Source organism: Pholcus phalangioides, unplaced genomic scaffold, assembly GCF_987345545.1.
Source record: "Pholcus phalangioides strain wild (caught in Gottingen) unplaced genomic scaffold, Ppha-v1.0 ptg000022l_1, whole genome shotgun sequence".
NCBI lineage: Eukaryota > Metazoa > Arthropoda > Arachnida > Araneae > Pholcidae > Pholcus > Pholcus phalangioides.
The window spans coordinates 30692565-30709184 of record NW_028301615.1 but is presented as its reverse complement, the minus strand read 5'-3'; the positions used below and the strand labels follow the sequence as shown (position 1 = coordinate 30709184).

The 16620-nt window shown below is 38.1% G+C and overlaps 1 protein-coding gene across 2 annotated transcripts in view; it reads left to right on the top strand.

The window, feature by feature from the left end:
* The window catches only part of LOC149070176 (uncharacterized), a 72247-nt gene that overhangs the window by 15826 nt on the left and 39801 nt on the right, over positions 1 to 16620 (top strand). Inside the window, exon 1 of one of the 2 annotated variants that reach the window (XM_089249984.1) lies at positions 15464 to 15873. The exons of the other annotated variant lie outside the window; for it this stretch is intronic. The gene's annotated coding sequence lies outside the window, so the exon portion shown is untranslated. Of the gene's footprint in view, positions 1 to 15463; positions 15874 to 16620 lie in introns of those variants that run through there. 2 annotated transcript variants of the gene reach the window in all.

Here is a 16620-nt window from a genome sequence, read left to right as displayed (position 1 = left end):
TAGGCGTATAGAAAAACCATATGCCCGGTCAAATTTTTTTCATGCCTCGGGAAACTTTTCCAGCTCTGGTTTCTACATTCAAAACCTAATATATATAAGCACTACGAAACACATACCTTGAAAAGGGAAACAAATTTTTAAACGTTGTTTTGATGGTTCAGGCTTATACAGACAGAAGTAACATCGCATAGTTTCTTAAACTTTTTTTGTTCCATCGCCTCCTTTTTCAGAATTTTTATGCCCTCACCGCCCTCCAACCCAAGCAAGCCCCATAAAATCCTAAACCGTAGCTTCTATCGCCCCCGGACCATTCCATTGCCCACCACTGGGCGATATCGCCTACTTTGGGAAACGCTGTATTAACCGATATTTCATTGTATCCAATTATTTCATAAGTGGGCACAACTTATTAAAATAATTAAATATTCTGTAAATTATATTGAGAAATTTATTTTCCGGATAAAAAACGGCAGAAAATGAAAAAAAATGTGACCATACGTGTGAAATTAGAATTTAGTATTTAATGTCAAAGATAAAATGACACTAAAAATCCCAAGTAACTCCTTGCACGCGCAAATAACGAAACTGAAACTCAACAAAACATATCCATCAGAACAAAATTTTAAATAAAAATTATGTCAACAGGTATTTAACTGCATCACACTAACCTACAATTCAATTCATCTAAAATAAATTTCTTTGAAATAATATCTCGTGATAATAATTTATCCAGAAAGATAGAAAAATAAATTATAAAAATATACATGAGTTCAGCAAACAGTGTTTAAAGTCAACAGCAGATGACGCTAACAATTGTATCGAAAAGTAAAATGGTTGAAAAATGTGTTGGGAAAGTCCGTTGAAATTTTTTATATTTTGTATATCTGTTGAGGAGGGGAAGAGAAGTTATTTTTAAAGATGTTTCATTTGTGCAACTTTCACATTTATACGATGATTTTTTTTATCGGGCCACGAGTGGCCAACCTTTCTCCCATAGGCGGATATAGACTTGGAAGTCTGGGGGTGGCACGGTCATTATTTCTGGGGGGGGGGCATGATGATGATGATGATTCCAATTCATATATGCATATATACATTAGATCAGTCAACTTCACCTTTGACGCTGGGGGGGGGGATGCCCCCCCCCAGGCCCCCCCGTAAACCCGCCCATGCTTTTTCCAAGTCGTGCCACAATCAAGACTATTTTCGGTGCACGTGACACTTTACGAATTTTAACAAGTAAACCATGCGTCCCGTTTTCACGGGACACAAGAATTCTATCCGTTCCTTCAAAATATTGTTCGCCTCTCTTATATTCGCTAAAATGTGAAGTTTGTGACTCTTTTGGGTTCTAAATTGTTTTTACTCTTGCGTCATAAATTCGATTATAATCGACTTTACGATAAATCGCAATGGAGATTGTGTATGACCGTGTACCGGTAGAAGTTCATCTCAAACCATGTTGGGAATAGACATCGAGATCTGGTGCTTGCTCCCCACCCAATAAAACTTGCAATAGGGCGTAGGCCCTATCCTTAAGAGTTCATGGATATGCAGTGTAATTTTACAGTGAAAAAACCTGTCTGAGACGGACGCTGTATGAGACGGAAACCTGTATGACGGAATCAAAAATAGTCTGTTCAATGATTATCGACGACAAAACACCAATGGATATGAGAGAGAAAGGCGATGGATTAGTGTAGAAGAAAATGAGCGGAAAGACAGACAAAACAATGCAAATAGGGCCAATTATGTGAACAACAAAAATGCAGTTTATATTTCACAAAACAAGGATACCTCTAATGACTTACATACGACTTATCTATCTATCTATCTATATATATAAAATTGATTTTCTGTGTGTGTGTGTGTGTGTATGTTCTCTATACAAATCTACAATTTTAGATCGATCGTCGCCAAATTTTGCATATATACCAAATGGGACCCAACTTGAACGATAGGCTACTTTAAAATTTCGTCAGAGCAGGGCAAGTGCCCCAAATGGGCAAAAAACTGTCGGGCAACAATGGTTTTTGGACCTCAACAATCACTTTCCGAACGTTTACTTTGGTTACTGTGGTTCCCTAGCAATGCGTTTCAGACATGCATATGCCTTTACAATGGTTTGTCACTTCTTTAATGCTGCCAGTTATGTATAATAGTTTATGCCTTTATAATGGTTTGCCACATTTTCAATACTCTCAGTAATGAGGCTTTTGGAATAGACGTCATAATCATCACCAGCATCGCTTTGAGGGTCAGGAAAAGGGTGATCCTCCTAGAAATCGGTGTTATAATTGCCGATTCTATTGTATAAATGCGGAAATTTAGTGGGGTTTTCTGTCACATCAATAATTTTAAAAACTGTATTGAAATCTCGATTTTTGAAATATTGAGGTCGCTTAGAGATACGAAGCCCAGGAGATTAAATACGAAGTAATTAGCCGGACCTACTTTGAGTTGGATATTCATGCAATAACATTGATTTCAACTTTTTATTTATATCTTCTCAAGCATGAAAATTAATGTCTCCGTATTGTCTTTTGATATTTATTTGCATAAATTCATATAGTTTAGGATGTTTTTAAAATTAGTTATGGGCCCCGTAAAGTGCATCGAAAAAATTACACAGCTTTAATTAAGCATTTTTGGAAGCTGAAACAGGCAGAAATAGATAACTTGAAGTTCAGGGGGAGGGAATCGAAATACCTAACACCCATAAAAAAAATGGGGGGGGGGGACTATTCATTTCTACGTTTCTTTAAATTTAGATTTATTTCTTTCATGAGTCGCGCAGGACGTCGCCATATTGGTTAACTTAGACACGGTTTGCATTTCCCTCAAAGAAAGAGGGAGATATCGCATGATCCAAAAAGCCTCATTGAAGAAAACCCGGGCAGCGCCGGGTATTGTAGCTAGTAGACCTATAAAAGAAGGAGGGATCCTCATAACAAGAGTTTCCAACAATAAGAAATATTTCTAAGATGTTCTTCGACCTCGTGCAAAGTTAGCTGATTGACGGACTGATTTGCTTCGTATATTTCAGCTGACCTGATGTGTGTATAGGTTTTTTTTTTCTTTCTTTTTCTCTTTTTTTTTATGTTGAAAGATCAAATGATTGTCGGACTCATGTGTGATATGTGAATGTGTATCTACAGTGTGATAATTACAATGTAAAATATAATACTTAAGTGAAACAATAATTATAAACCCCAGGAACACTAAATTGCTGCTCGCGAGTTGTTAATGGTAGCTCCCTGGGCCAAGATGTAAAGTGGATGATTTTTTTTTTTTTTTTTTTTTTTTTTTGTGGAGAAAATAAATGCTCCCTTCGGGGAACCCCGTATGGCGAACTATGTTTGCCGGGCCGGGGGTTAGTATCTCTTATATCAGTCTCTTGACGTTCCGCCCCGCACAGGTTTCATTGTATTACACAATGTATGTCCCCCATGCGGACGATCCTAAATCTCGTTTACGAGAGGACGTTCAGCAACTATGCCGAAAGATAAAAAATCAAATGAAAACGCATTGAATAGAAAGCCATCGCATAATTGTTATTTTAAGATTGTCTACCCTGCTACATATAGATTTAAAAGCCTACAAGACTACCATTCATAAGAAAATGATTGTTAATAAGTTGGAGAGAATATCTTTGAAAAATAATTAAATTTCTTTAATTTTTTGTAAAGCGTTGCGTGCCACTTCTGATACCATGGCGTGCCGCGGGTTGGCCCAGCACCTCCTAGAGCAAGTAGGCCTTTGCAGTCTGCTTGTGACGTCAGTAAGTAATCTATTTTCCCTCAGAATATTCAGGGGGGGGGGGGAATTCCCTGCTCGTGCCAGTGTCATCGTTGTGAGGAAAAGGAATGATCGGGCTCACAATTGGCGATTTTTATGCCCCACATTCAGTCACTACGCAGTATTTGTGAGCCAATCAGGAAGATTCTACAGAAAAATAAGAAGAAACTAAATAGGATGCGCTGTGTGTTTCAAAATGTGGCAAACTTGCTAGGTAGTAGTCTGAATGACGTTTATGGCAAACAGTGCAGAGGCTTTCTATCTCTAGGAGGTGCTGGTTGGCCACCCCTGGACTAGACCATATAAAAGTCGGATAAAAGTTGTTCCACTGCATATTGGACCACTCGCTAACGAAAGTCTTTGTTTCTCGTCGTCATTGCGCATACTCATGTTATGAGAAAATAAAGTTCATTTGCCCTGTGGCAGGGTACGTACGTAAAATTAAGTAAGCCCGCAGTCCGTACGTCGTTTGTACCAGTGGTTTAAACGAGATTACATGACATTTCTAAAAGAGTGCTACCACTATCAAAACAACGTTTACCAAAAACTGGGTTAACGTTAGGAAAACAATTGCAATTTTGAATATGGTGGTGTACTGTGATTGATAACAACATGCTTTCTGAGAGAAAATACATGTACAAAATTCAGCTGGCTTACCATTCCCGATAATTTAAAACTATTTATAAAATAAAAAGGTAGAAGCATAGTTCTGTTGTTACTTCTCAAGTTACCCCGGAATAGGGCAAGCCTTTTTTTCTACTCTGAAAGCCATATTAGTAGTATTGTCTGATTGTTACACCAATGCTAACTTATAGACATTGTACAAGAAGAGTTTCACAATGACCATTCTTTTAGTTTCTTTCTTAAAAACAATTTTTTTTTCGGTTTTTCTCTCGGTAACGTTCGTTTTGTTCTTTTAAAGTTTAAGAAGAACTAGAAATTTCATTTTTATACAGCTTTTAATACTTACATCAAAAAATGAAATGAACCAAAAATAAATAATAGTTGGTATCAAGTTTAAAGCCAGTTTTTCTTGAAATACAGGTGATGGAAAGTTGTAAGGAATCGAAAATCCTTCACTCTCATTCACAACGTTTTATTGAAACACAAAAATAGGAGAAAATTGCTCAAATATTAATTGAAATCAAATCAAACCCATTTCTTCATGTCGTCTAGAAATAAATCATCTTAAATTTTTTGGGGGTAGAGTAATTTCTTTTATTAAGTTCGCAGCAGCGTACAAAGGTTGTCCTCTTCGATTGGAAACTTCTAAAATTTTCCTGCCAACTGCATGCCATTAATTTCGTATTCAAAGGTCAGAACAAACGAAAAAAAAGTTAGAATAAACGAAAGATTAAATTAATTGTTCTAAAGTTACTAAAATATGGACAGCTATGTCCGAATGTTACCCCGTCAAATGTAGTATTTTACATTTTATTACGTAAAACATTACCTTACCAAAATGCAGAAATAGTTCAAGCAGTAAATCAATCATTATAAAATTATTAAAATTAAAATTCTATAGACTATACTTCAATCTCAGATTTTGTATGTAGCATCAATCGCCTATGCCAAATCCCATTATCGCATCCTCTTGTGTAGGCTTCGGCCAAACAATATTGCATAAATAAATAAATTAATTAATTTAATAATTACTTTTTTGTTTTCACTTGACGTACGATTTTTAGTATTCAGTTTTAAGAGGTTTCACAAAGTTATTATAATCAGTAAATAGAAGGAACAAGGTGCCAACAATCAGAACAATCACTCATAATATATTTAAGGACCTCAAAGTATTCTGTTAATTGTTGTGAACGATTCTGGATCAAGAACGTGACGATAGCATGAAAACTCAGCCCGTCACATAATTTCGAATATGACAGTATCATTGGTACTTCGTTTAATTATTTTGCCAAAAAATTCTTCACACTCCCAAAACTGATACCACCTTACATGATTCGAACTGATCTGGGTTAATCGAGCTCGAGTATCATCATTAGAAAGCATATTTCAAATTTTTGACTTCGCATTTTGAAAATGAACGAGTTTTGGAGACTCCCAAAGATGCATTTTCTCAGCCTTTGCGGAAGTGCTAAGCATAACTCAGATTCTAGATATAATTTATTTATATCTAATTATATTTATATATATTAATTATATTTTTCCCCCATTTCATGTTTATACTGTCTTTGCTTTTTTTTTTGTTCTTAACTATTTCACTTTGTATTTCATATATTTGATTATTTGATCATTTTTGTCACCATCACGGTAATTTTTTGCACACGAGGGATAATTAGACTGGGACCTACAATTTAATGCCGATTCCTTGTTTTTTTTTTATACTCATCGAGAGGTTGGTGCGCTAACCCACGGCCGACTAGACATTCATTGTTTAGTGGGCTATGGCTAACCCCTCGATGTGGGACTCCCTGCGGTAGCAATTTTTTCTGCGGTCATGTCGCCGTTTCTGTGTGTGCCCCTGTGTCAGGAAAGTTTTCTGACGAGTACGAACAGGGTATCGAACTCGCGACAACTCTAAATGTCCTTTGGTACTTCAGGCGAGTATCTTATCGACCTGGGCTTCCACGCCTAGTCTCATACATTATTTTGTGTTATGTAATATCTTTTCTTTTGCCACCGATTGTTAAAAAGACAGCGGCCAAAACAGTAAACTTGATTGATTTATAGTTCCAAATGTGAAGATAATGCTTACCCTAAAGTTATCCCAGTTTACGGTCCTTATATCTTCATAATTCCTTCAAAGACAAAAGGATTTTTTTTAATATTTAAAAAAAAACATGGGAGAGAGACGGCTTTAATCGAAAGTGTTCTGCTTAAGGGCAATCTGTTCAAAGCAGCCATATCTACATTCCTTTTTGCTTGTTTTTTTGTATCGTGTTTGTCTCGTTTCATACAAGTATTTGCCAATATTTCCACATCCATTTCCTGGGAGAACATCTCCAAGGATATGAAGCGCCGTTTTCATGGAACGAGTAACGTGCCCCGGAGGAATGCCGCTCGTCGTTCAGTCAACTAGATTCTTTGAGGAAGATGTTAGGTCTTATATCCTCTCTAACACAAAAAAATAGCTCTTCCAGTCGAATAAGATTGACATTACCGATAGAGGGATGCAAAAAAAAAAAAACACATCGAAATTCTGTCAGCCGTTGTTTTATTTTCAAATAAAGGCACGGAAAGGTATTTTAAAATTTCATGTTTTTAAGGGGAAGGAATTCGTATTTGACTGTTGCCCGGTTCGAGTCTGAGAAGCAGAAAAGTTTCGAATCCCCTCGTGGTTATGGATATCTTTATCCAACCGATTTTAATCGGCTTTCAACTGTAGGTAATAGCCTGGTCAAATAATCCCTCGCAGAGTAAGATGACTATAATATGACAGTCATAGGAAATGATTGCCCGAGTGGCGTGGTGGTCTGCCACCGTTGCTGTCACGGTTCCAGGTTCAAACTCGAGGGACGATATATATAAGGTATTTTCCCTAAAGAGCTTGAGGGGACCGACACAGACAGCGCCTTCATTTCCAACCCATATAATTAACGACAGTGAATTGCAATATAGTGACATGGCCAGAGTTGGTGTTTGGTGAAGCAGTAGTCATAGGAAATGCAAGATTATGTGATTGAATTCTTTCATGAAAAATATGTTTTATATTCTCTATAGAATGTGCTGCAATTCTGATATACACTTTCTTTTTCTTTCAAACCGAACACAACTGCAATTCACTACCGAGTGAGTTGCGCCGGAAGTGCGTATATAGTTTTCCATAGGTGGAGATGTGGAGATAGACTTGAAAGTCTGGGGGCACGATGATGATGGCTTCATATATACATATATAAATTAGATCAGACGACTCCACGTCTGACGCTAGGAGGGAGCGTCCCTCCGTATCTCCACCCATGTCCTGATGTTTTTCTGTCTGATTTTTCAGTGCTGCCATCTATATTTCAGCAGTGAAGTGTTGTGATTGGTATACTGTATATGTTATAGTAAATGACATAGATCGGTTATCATACGCATAATCGGGAATCTTTTCGCCAAGTTTGATACATTTATCACTTTTACCGCAGATGGAAAATTTTTTTAAAAATTTGCTAAATCAAAGACTATTAAATTTTGTAAATAAGGTAGATCACTAAATTAATAAGGCATTCGATTCGCATTTGGCACGAGAAGCTCCTACTGAAGATGATCAACAGAGGTTATCCCTCGATAATCATAAAATTTTTGCGATCATACTTACTTTTCAGATCATTTCAGGTCAAAATAGGAGAAGCATGTTCTTCCAAAAAGTGCATTAAAGAGGGAATCAATGAAGGATCATTCTTAGGACAATATTTTTATGGATGATATATTTTTATATTATCAATATTTTTATGGATGCACCTATGGATGATTATCCATAGGTGATTGTCCATAGGTGCCTAAGGGAATTTTATCTTTATATGCTGACGATGTCCTCATGATATGCACAGATAGGCCCTTAGGAACCTCCAGGAGCTGATGGAAGAAGCGGAATACTGGAATTTAGTAAATAGGGCCAAATTAAATGTTTCAAAGTGTGTTTTTATGTGGCTGACAAATAAAGATAGATAGATAGAACCGCTCACAACCCCGGACTGATGCAAAGCACCTTACTTCCGTTCCCTCAAAAGAGGCAGAGTTGTGTCGGAAAAGTTAGCAAAGATTTATAGTGGTGGCTCCCCTTGCCCCGTGCCCGCAAGTTTCGAATTACACTCGTCGTTCTCCCCAGGAAGACAGCCATCAACCAATTCAACATACAAGCCATTTGACAAAAATGGGTGACTGAATCCAATGACTAGGGAGAAAAATTGCATGTGCGCCCAGTGGCACATAAGGGCCGGAGACCGCAGCCTGGGATTCCGAAAGAGATGTGGAAAAGACTTGTGGGCAAGAAAGAAGAGGAAGAAGCTGGCAAGTTGAAGTGGGAGAGCTTTGTGAATGATCAAAATACACAATACACAATGTATACAAATTACATATATACAGCGCCTCGACTGTGACGGGAAACGAAGAAACAAAGCCTCCGTCCACAGTGCTGAGCAGTTTTGCCTGTCCTATTGCAGAATATGCAATATGCAACGGGAATAATTAAACAGAGCCTCCGTTGACAGTGCTGGGCATTCACATTTGAATTACATGCATATATTATTTACTTTACAAAAATTTCCCTTTTTTATACCATTGGGAATGCACAAAAACATTACTGTATGAAGGTAGTATTGGGTACAAATATCACCCTGAGCTCATACAAATATATATTCAAGGTTACAAATTACTATCATACTATAAAAGTGCGGCGGGAACAATCAAACACAGCCCCTGTTCACAGTGCTGGGTGGCAGCGATCACATTTGAATTACCCACACATATTTACATAATATACGCTAATTACATAATATATTTATATAATATACGCTAATTACAAAATATAAATTCCCATTTTTATAATAATTGTTGATACACATAAACATTACTATGTACGTCACATATTCACAACAAATGCCATAATGAGCTCCTACTAATATTCAAGGTTACTAAACCACCATCATACTATGAAATTGTATATACAAAAACATTCATAAATTATACAGTGACAAATAAAGAGATTCCACAAAATTCTTACTTGTATTAAAATCACCGATGGGGTTGTTTTTAAGCAACCATTTTTCCATTGACTGATCAATATCTCTACCTAAGTAGAGAAACGAGGATGGAGAAGACGAGAGCTCAGAGATAGGTAGTTCGCATCAACTAGCAACGGCAAGACCACCAAATCTCTGGACGCCGGTTCTGTAATGGGGGGGGGGGGGGGCAGGGAGGCACATCATTTAGGTCTCGGGGGCATGCCGGGATTGAGTTTCGTGTTAAGATGGCTCTAATTCGATAGTGTTAGTCACACTTTTCCGCATTGAAAAAAAAAACAATCTCTTTACATCTGAATTTTTTTCCCACAGCTCCCCTCCTTTAACTCAGAATCTGGGGGGGGGGGGAGGCATATGACTCCCGGTTGAGAACCACTGCCTTACAAGATGACAGGTATCAAGTGATGAAAATAAGAAAGCAACACTTAGAGCAGTTACGGATCACTGAAAGTAGTTGAACAATTTCGCGGACCGGTGGAAATGCGAGAAACTATTTGCGAATTGACAAATAACATATAATCGGGAAACATATATTGAGACCGACAAATTATGTACAGGGTGTCCCATCAAGACCGCCAAAACTCTGCACAGTCAGATTCCTCGCTAGCAACGTAAAAGATGCCCATAGAACTCTACCTGTACGACCCATATTTTTCGAGAAAAATGCGAAAGAAAAGTATGGCGTCATATCCGGTGCAGGGGGGGGGGGAGACTTTATTGGATACATGAAAATCAGTATTTACATATGTTTACCTAGAAAGGTGTTCAAAATGTCCACCGCGCATATCGAGGCATGCATGCGCGCGCCGTGAAATGCCGTTAAGGCGTCGTTTGATATAGCACCGGAAATGACGTCATACTTTTCTTTCGCATTCTTCTCGAATATTATGGGTCGTGCAGGTACAGTTCTTTGGAAATTATTTATGTATTCCAAGCGAGGAATCTGACTGTGCAGAATTTGAGCGGTCTTGATGGGACACCCTGTATAAGTGGAAACATAGTTTGCGACCGTCAAAAAATAAGTATATATAGGAAGAATGATATGCGGATGGCAAAAAATAAATAAATGGGAAAAATAATTTGTTGACCGGAAATAACTTAATATGAGAAGAAAATTATAATAAATTAAAATGCGAGAAATAATTTACGCACCTGCAAAAAAATGGATAAATGAGAAAAATAAATTGTCGGCAAGGCGATAAATAAATATATATTACAGACCTGCTCACGGGGCTCAGATAGAAATAAAAACCAATATATAGAGATTGTAAGATATTTAAAAACATAGTCTAACATTATGTAGTGGCTGGGTAAATCGGCGGAAATATTTCGCGGCAGTCCACAGAATAGCGGTTGAAATACACCGATACAGAGCAGTCAACTATTCAGGTAGATTTTTCTATCCAGATAAGCCTCGCTTTACAACAGAGCACCATGATTATGCAAATGAAAGATCTACAACGGGTACAAATTTAGTACAAACTAGAACAGGCACAAATCTAGCGCGAACAGGATACAGATTTACAAATGGTACACATGAATCTTCACACGATGACAAACATAACAACAAACCGACCACGACCCCCTACAAAAGGCATTTATATATAATTACAAATACAAACTATACTTTTTACTAAAAATAATATGGTAGGCATACGTAAATTTCGTACTTACGAAATGCGATATAAATGCGAAATTTCCAAAATAAATTCCAAAATTTCCAAAAAAATTTATTTATTCGGCAAAATAAATGCGAAAATTTGATTTTTCTATTACTTTTCTCTGGAATGTCGATAAATTTTAAGATTTAAAAGCGCAAATCAGTCATAATTTTACACAGTACTCTCGTACGCTTTTAACCTTTTAATGGTCAATGTTCCCAACTGGGAACATCGGTTTTATTAATTGCAAAAAGGATTTTTCTTGCATGAAAGCACTTGATTTCCTTCCCTCTGAATGCATGACATTCCAAACTTAATTTTAAAAACAAACAAAAATTTCATTTATTTCAGAACTTATGCCATAAATTTAAATTTTTCAAATCACGTATTTCTAAGGAAGAGTCCTAACTAATATGTTTTTTTGTTTTGATTTCAATGTTGTTTCACCTACATCACCTTTACGGTAGTGCCGTCTCAAGGCACGGCCCGGGGACCTCACAAAAATGGAATCTGGTTGAGATTTTCGAAAATTTGCCTGGTAGAGCCTCAAAAAAATCATTTGGCCCTGCTTTACGGGTAGGTAATCTTCTTTTAGTTTATATGTAGGTCCGCTGTGGTGGTCAAGTGGTCATACTGACGGACTCGCGTCCTGGGTTCGAAACCCACTGGCGCCACAGTGGTGGTCGGCTAAAGCTGTTTTTCTGTGGTTCCCAACTTCAAGGCGCGATCTTTAAAAAGTCTCGCAGCACAGAAAGCAGCAATGGGCCTACAATCGGTACAAATAGTAAAAATTTAACTTCACTCAGAATTAATATAGATGTCGCCACTAAATTCACATGCAAGACTACACATTCAGACTGTTAAGTAACACACACTTCCGGCACTACTTACTAGGTAGTAAATTTCCCACGGCGATAGACCTGAGTTTCGCTCAGTTTGAAAGAAAGGAAGTTTATATACAAGGTGTCCTGTAAGCGCCAATGAGGCCTCTATCTCATCAACCGCCTGTTGTAGAGGTATGATTTGAATGTAAAAAATGTTCAAAATTGGTTCAAAAATCTCTTTGTACCAATTTTGAGAGTGAAAATACAGTGTGCCGCAAAATAAAAAAACCTAAATTTTTATAACGCCCACTTGTCCTGTAACTTCCAATTAGAAAGTTGTCCTGCATCTCTTGAGGCCAACAGATAAAGCTCCATGTTTCTAAGTGCAATATTCAATAAGATATTTTTGAATTCAAAAAACTGAGAAAAGTTTGGAAATGACAGCAAAAACTAACGCACAAAACTCGTTACCCGTCATTTATGCTGTCCTTTCTCAACTTTTCTCCGATTTTTCAATTTGAATATCTCAGTAAATTATGCACCTAGAAACTTAGAATTTTTTTGTTGGCCTCAAGCGAGACGGAGCAACAACTTTTAATTGGAAGTTAGAAGACAAGGGGACCGTTTAAAAATTAAGATTTTTTTCATTTTGTGACACACTGTATTCTCAAGTATTAAGAAGTCACTAATAAGTAAGGGAAATACACGAAAAATGCACAAACTTCTAATGCATTTCGACAAACAATGCGCGTGGTCTTCAAAACGTTTAACCACTCATCATGCTGACCAAGGACCCCACTTGGATCGGGTAACTAATCTTAACTCTCGGTTGCTCGGCGGGAAAAAGGACGTCATTTCACTTCAAACAACGTCGCGGTCAGAATGGTCCATGCTTCCATGTCCATGGTATAGAGTAATTTTTGAACGTCTTTTAAGTATTTTTCAAACTGAAACCCTACCTCTAAGCGACAAACGGTTGATGAGATAAAGGCCGCGTTTGCACTTATGGGACACCCTGTATAAAACGAAATTCTAGTCCTTATATTCTCTCCCCAAACTAGAGATTTGATTTCCAAAGATATTGAGAAATAAATACTGTGCATATATTTTTTAAGGGCTGCTTGTATAATCGACGTTCAAGGTACGATATGATTGATGCCATTCGCCAAACGACTGCGCTTCGTCACGTCAATATTGACCGAGGTCTTGATACTGTCGCTCACACGATAACCACTGTTATTAATCACGGGTGCAGCATGTGCACGTTCGCGTGTCGTGTTCGTCGAGAGCGTGATTAGGACACGCATCTCCAGTCAATCATTCGAAACATCGTGTAAAAAAAAAATAGGGCGGAGGAAAGAAAAAAAGCGCACGCGAGATGGGCGCGGAGTTGAAACGTAAGCGGGCAGAGGAAGGTTCTGGATTTAATGTCATCATTAAACTGCATCCGCAGTCCATGGAGGACCCGTTATAAAGTGGAACCTCGTTTATACGACGTTCAAGAGGCCGAGTCTAAACGTCGCGTCGTGTAAATGTGTAAGTCGAATAACTGAGACACTTAATGAAAAAAAACGACTTCTCTCCCCCGCAGACATGCAAAATATTATGGAATTCAATGTGTTTAATTGCATCTTCAACTCTCGTCGTAAAAAAAACATCGTACTTGAGGGGAAAATGAAATTAAATCGCGAATTTTTTTTAAGACCTGACCTGAATAAAACGATTTACCGCAGTTCTGCGGCATTTAACAAGCAGGTGAATGCGGTAGACAAAGAGAATTTTCAAACTAAAAAAATAGAATTAGTAGAAAATTACCTTTGATACACGACATTCGGTAAAAAATTTCAACAAAATCTTTTGGATTTCGGAAAATTTCCCATCTTGTGCTCTAATTTTTTTTGCCCGTAGCAGATAATATGCAAATTATGATTTGACGTCCCCCCCCCTAAAAAGTCTCGCAACAGAGGGAAACAGACCTACAACACAACGGTACAATCATTCAATCATCGCACTTCACTCATAGTCAGAAAAACTGATGGCAGATGGCAGCACTGCACATAACAAGCATTACACAGTAACAAACTTCAGGTTTTGTTCACAACGCGTACATTCCAACATGCACCAATTCGTTAGAAATTCCGTAGAGGAATGTGGACGAGGTATACCAGCAGCTTGGTCTTTGATTTTGTTTCTCTGCTCGTTTCCAAAGTTGACACACAAGGATATTCAACTGTTTGGCAAGATCGACTTTCGTCATTAGTTTAAAAAATTCTTGTCGAATTCCTCAAAAATTTCCTATTTATCTTTCAGGGAAAATGCATTTCGTTTTCTCGACATTACGAACGACGTATTTGACACAGCCATACGGGAGCGTGGGGGAAGCATTGCCCCCCAGCGTCAAAAGTAGAGTTGATATTTCTAATGAATATGCGTATACATGAATTGACATCATCATCATGCTCCCCAGCAATAATTACCATGCCCCCCCCCCCAGACTGCCAAGTCTGTGCCCGCCTAGGGGCCATTCAAGTATTACGTAAGCAGACTTTCAGCCATTTTTGACCCCCTTCGACCCCCCAGCCCTTATCAGCAAAAGTCAGCAAAACACTGACCCCCCTCTCCCCCTGTCAGCAAAGTTTCGTCAGCAGCTTAGAATATCATACTCATATCAAACTCATATCTTCAAAAAGGGGTGGTTGATGACGTATAAGCAACCTTCAACCCCCTCAGTTGTCATCAAAAGTCAGCAAATCCGAAACCCCTCCCCCCCCCCTTCCTACCGATGCTGACGTAACACTTGAATGACCCCCCCCCCCCCCCCCCCCTATGGACAGCAAGCAAGCAAAGCCCCGCAACGAAAGAAAATTATACAGGATGTAATTGAAGGAACTTACCGTGTATGTGCACCGTACGTATCTCTTATCGGCGCAAAATTCACCCTCCAAATGCTTACAAAGGACATTCTTGCCCTCTGGGGATAACGCTGAAAATATTGGGAGGAAAAAAAATCCTGTTAGGACATATGGCTGTCACAACAAGTGAAACCGTTTCTTTGGGGCTCACCGCTCCTGTGTGTGATCTCGGAAACAAGTAATAAACAAATCACCACTCTAAATGTCCATCAGGAAGCTCAGTGACTATTTTCGTATATGTCAGCAATCACTCTAAAATTTATGGTTTTGGCGGTGACAATATGCAACAACGCATTTTCACTGTACACAAAAATTGTATGTATTTCATGAGTATAAATGACGTTTTTTTCAAAAGATTCAGGATTCGAGTCAAAGTGAGAACGGCGAATGATTGAGGTTTAGCGTCGGATAAATGAATTATTTTAACATTAAAGTGTAAAGGAACCGATTGCGACCGAAGCTAAACGTTGTATAAACGTGAAAGCCGTATAATATTGAGCGACGTATAAACGAGGTTCAACTGTACTCATATCCTCATTAAATAGAGTGATGAGGACTTCGTGTCGCATTGTTTCAACGCACTTTTCTGTCGATGAAGACTCAGCAAGCACAACGGTTACCTATCAACTAACTCTCGGGAATGTTGATGGACGTGGAAGGTAAACGAAAATTACCAACTCCACGTGTGTCTACGTGTATTCCTGGCGCGTCGGATTTCCTTTCATGCCGAACGCAAATTACAAGTAATTTGTTTCGAGGATGCATCCAACTTGGTGTATATGTCGTCCGACATCTCTTTTCTCATCAACGAGACCGTTCAAAATTTTGTCTGGTCCGACTCATTTTGAAATGTCACTAACTCTCGGGGAATTTCTGTTGGAATTCAGTTATTTCACGTCAAAAGATGCTTTTCAATGGACCTCAATAATGGAATCAGTTTGGATTCTAGATATGGAATTCGTATTCTTTGAACAACTAGCTTAGACAATTTTGCAAGGTATGTCTCTGTAAGTGTTAAATAATTTTAATTCAGTTAAGGTTGAACATAGAATTTTTATTGCTGTGTTTTCTTGGGTATAATCCTCAGACTATATGTTAAAAAACATCGGAATTTCTTGTGATATATGTGTATTTTCTACTGTTTTTTTTAATGAGAAGTTGGAACACAAATATGATATGAAAAGATATGAAAAAAAATTAATTCGTAAAAAATAATTTTTTAAAGATGTATAGATATGTATAAGCGTGTAGAGATGCAAATAGAAAAACTGACATTTTTTCTGCAAAGGGTGACCAATAACTTCTTCATTTAGGGGCCGTTCAAGTATTACGTAAGCAAATTTTTAACCATTTTTGACCCCCCCTCCTTGTTGGCAAAAGTAAGCAAAACTCTGACCCCCCCCCCACACTTGTCACCAAATTTTCGTCATCAGCTCTGCCCCCTACCTCCTAACGCATATTGGTGGGATCAGAAACGTACGCGGGAGGGGGGTTATAGGGGGATCGTGCGCCTCCCCCCACAGACGAATTTTTTTTAAAGCAAAAAATATTTTTTTTAAATCAAAATTTCGGAAGGAAATGCCTTCATATGTTATTATAATCAGTATCTGTTAATTTCAATGCTATTTGAAGGTTATGAACTCAAAACTTAACTGTAAAAAATTCATTGCGACTCACTCTTTGGGCCATACATGGTAAACCCTTGACCCGCAGACCAACTGTGCCCCTGAAGGTCATCTGATGT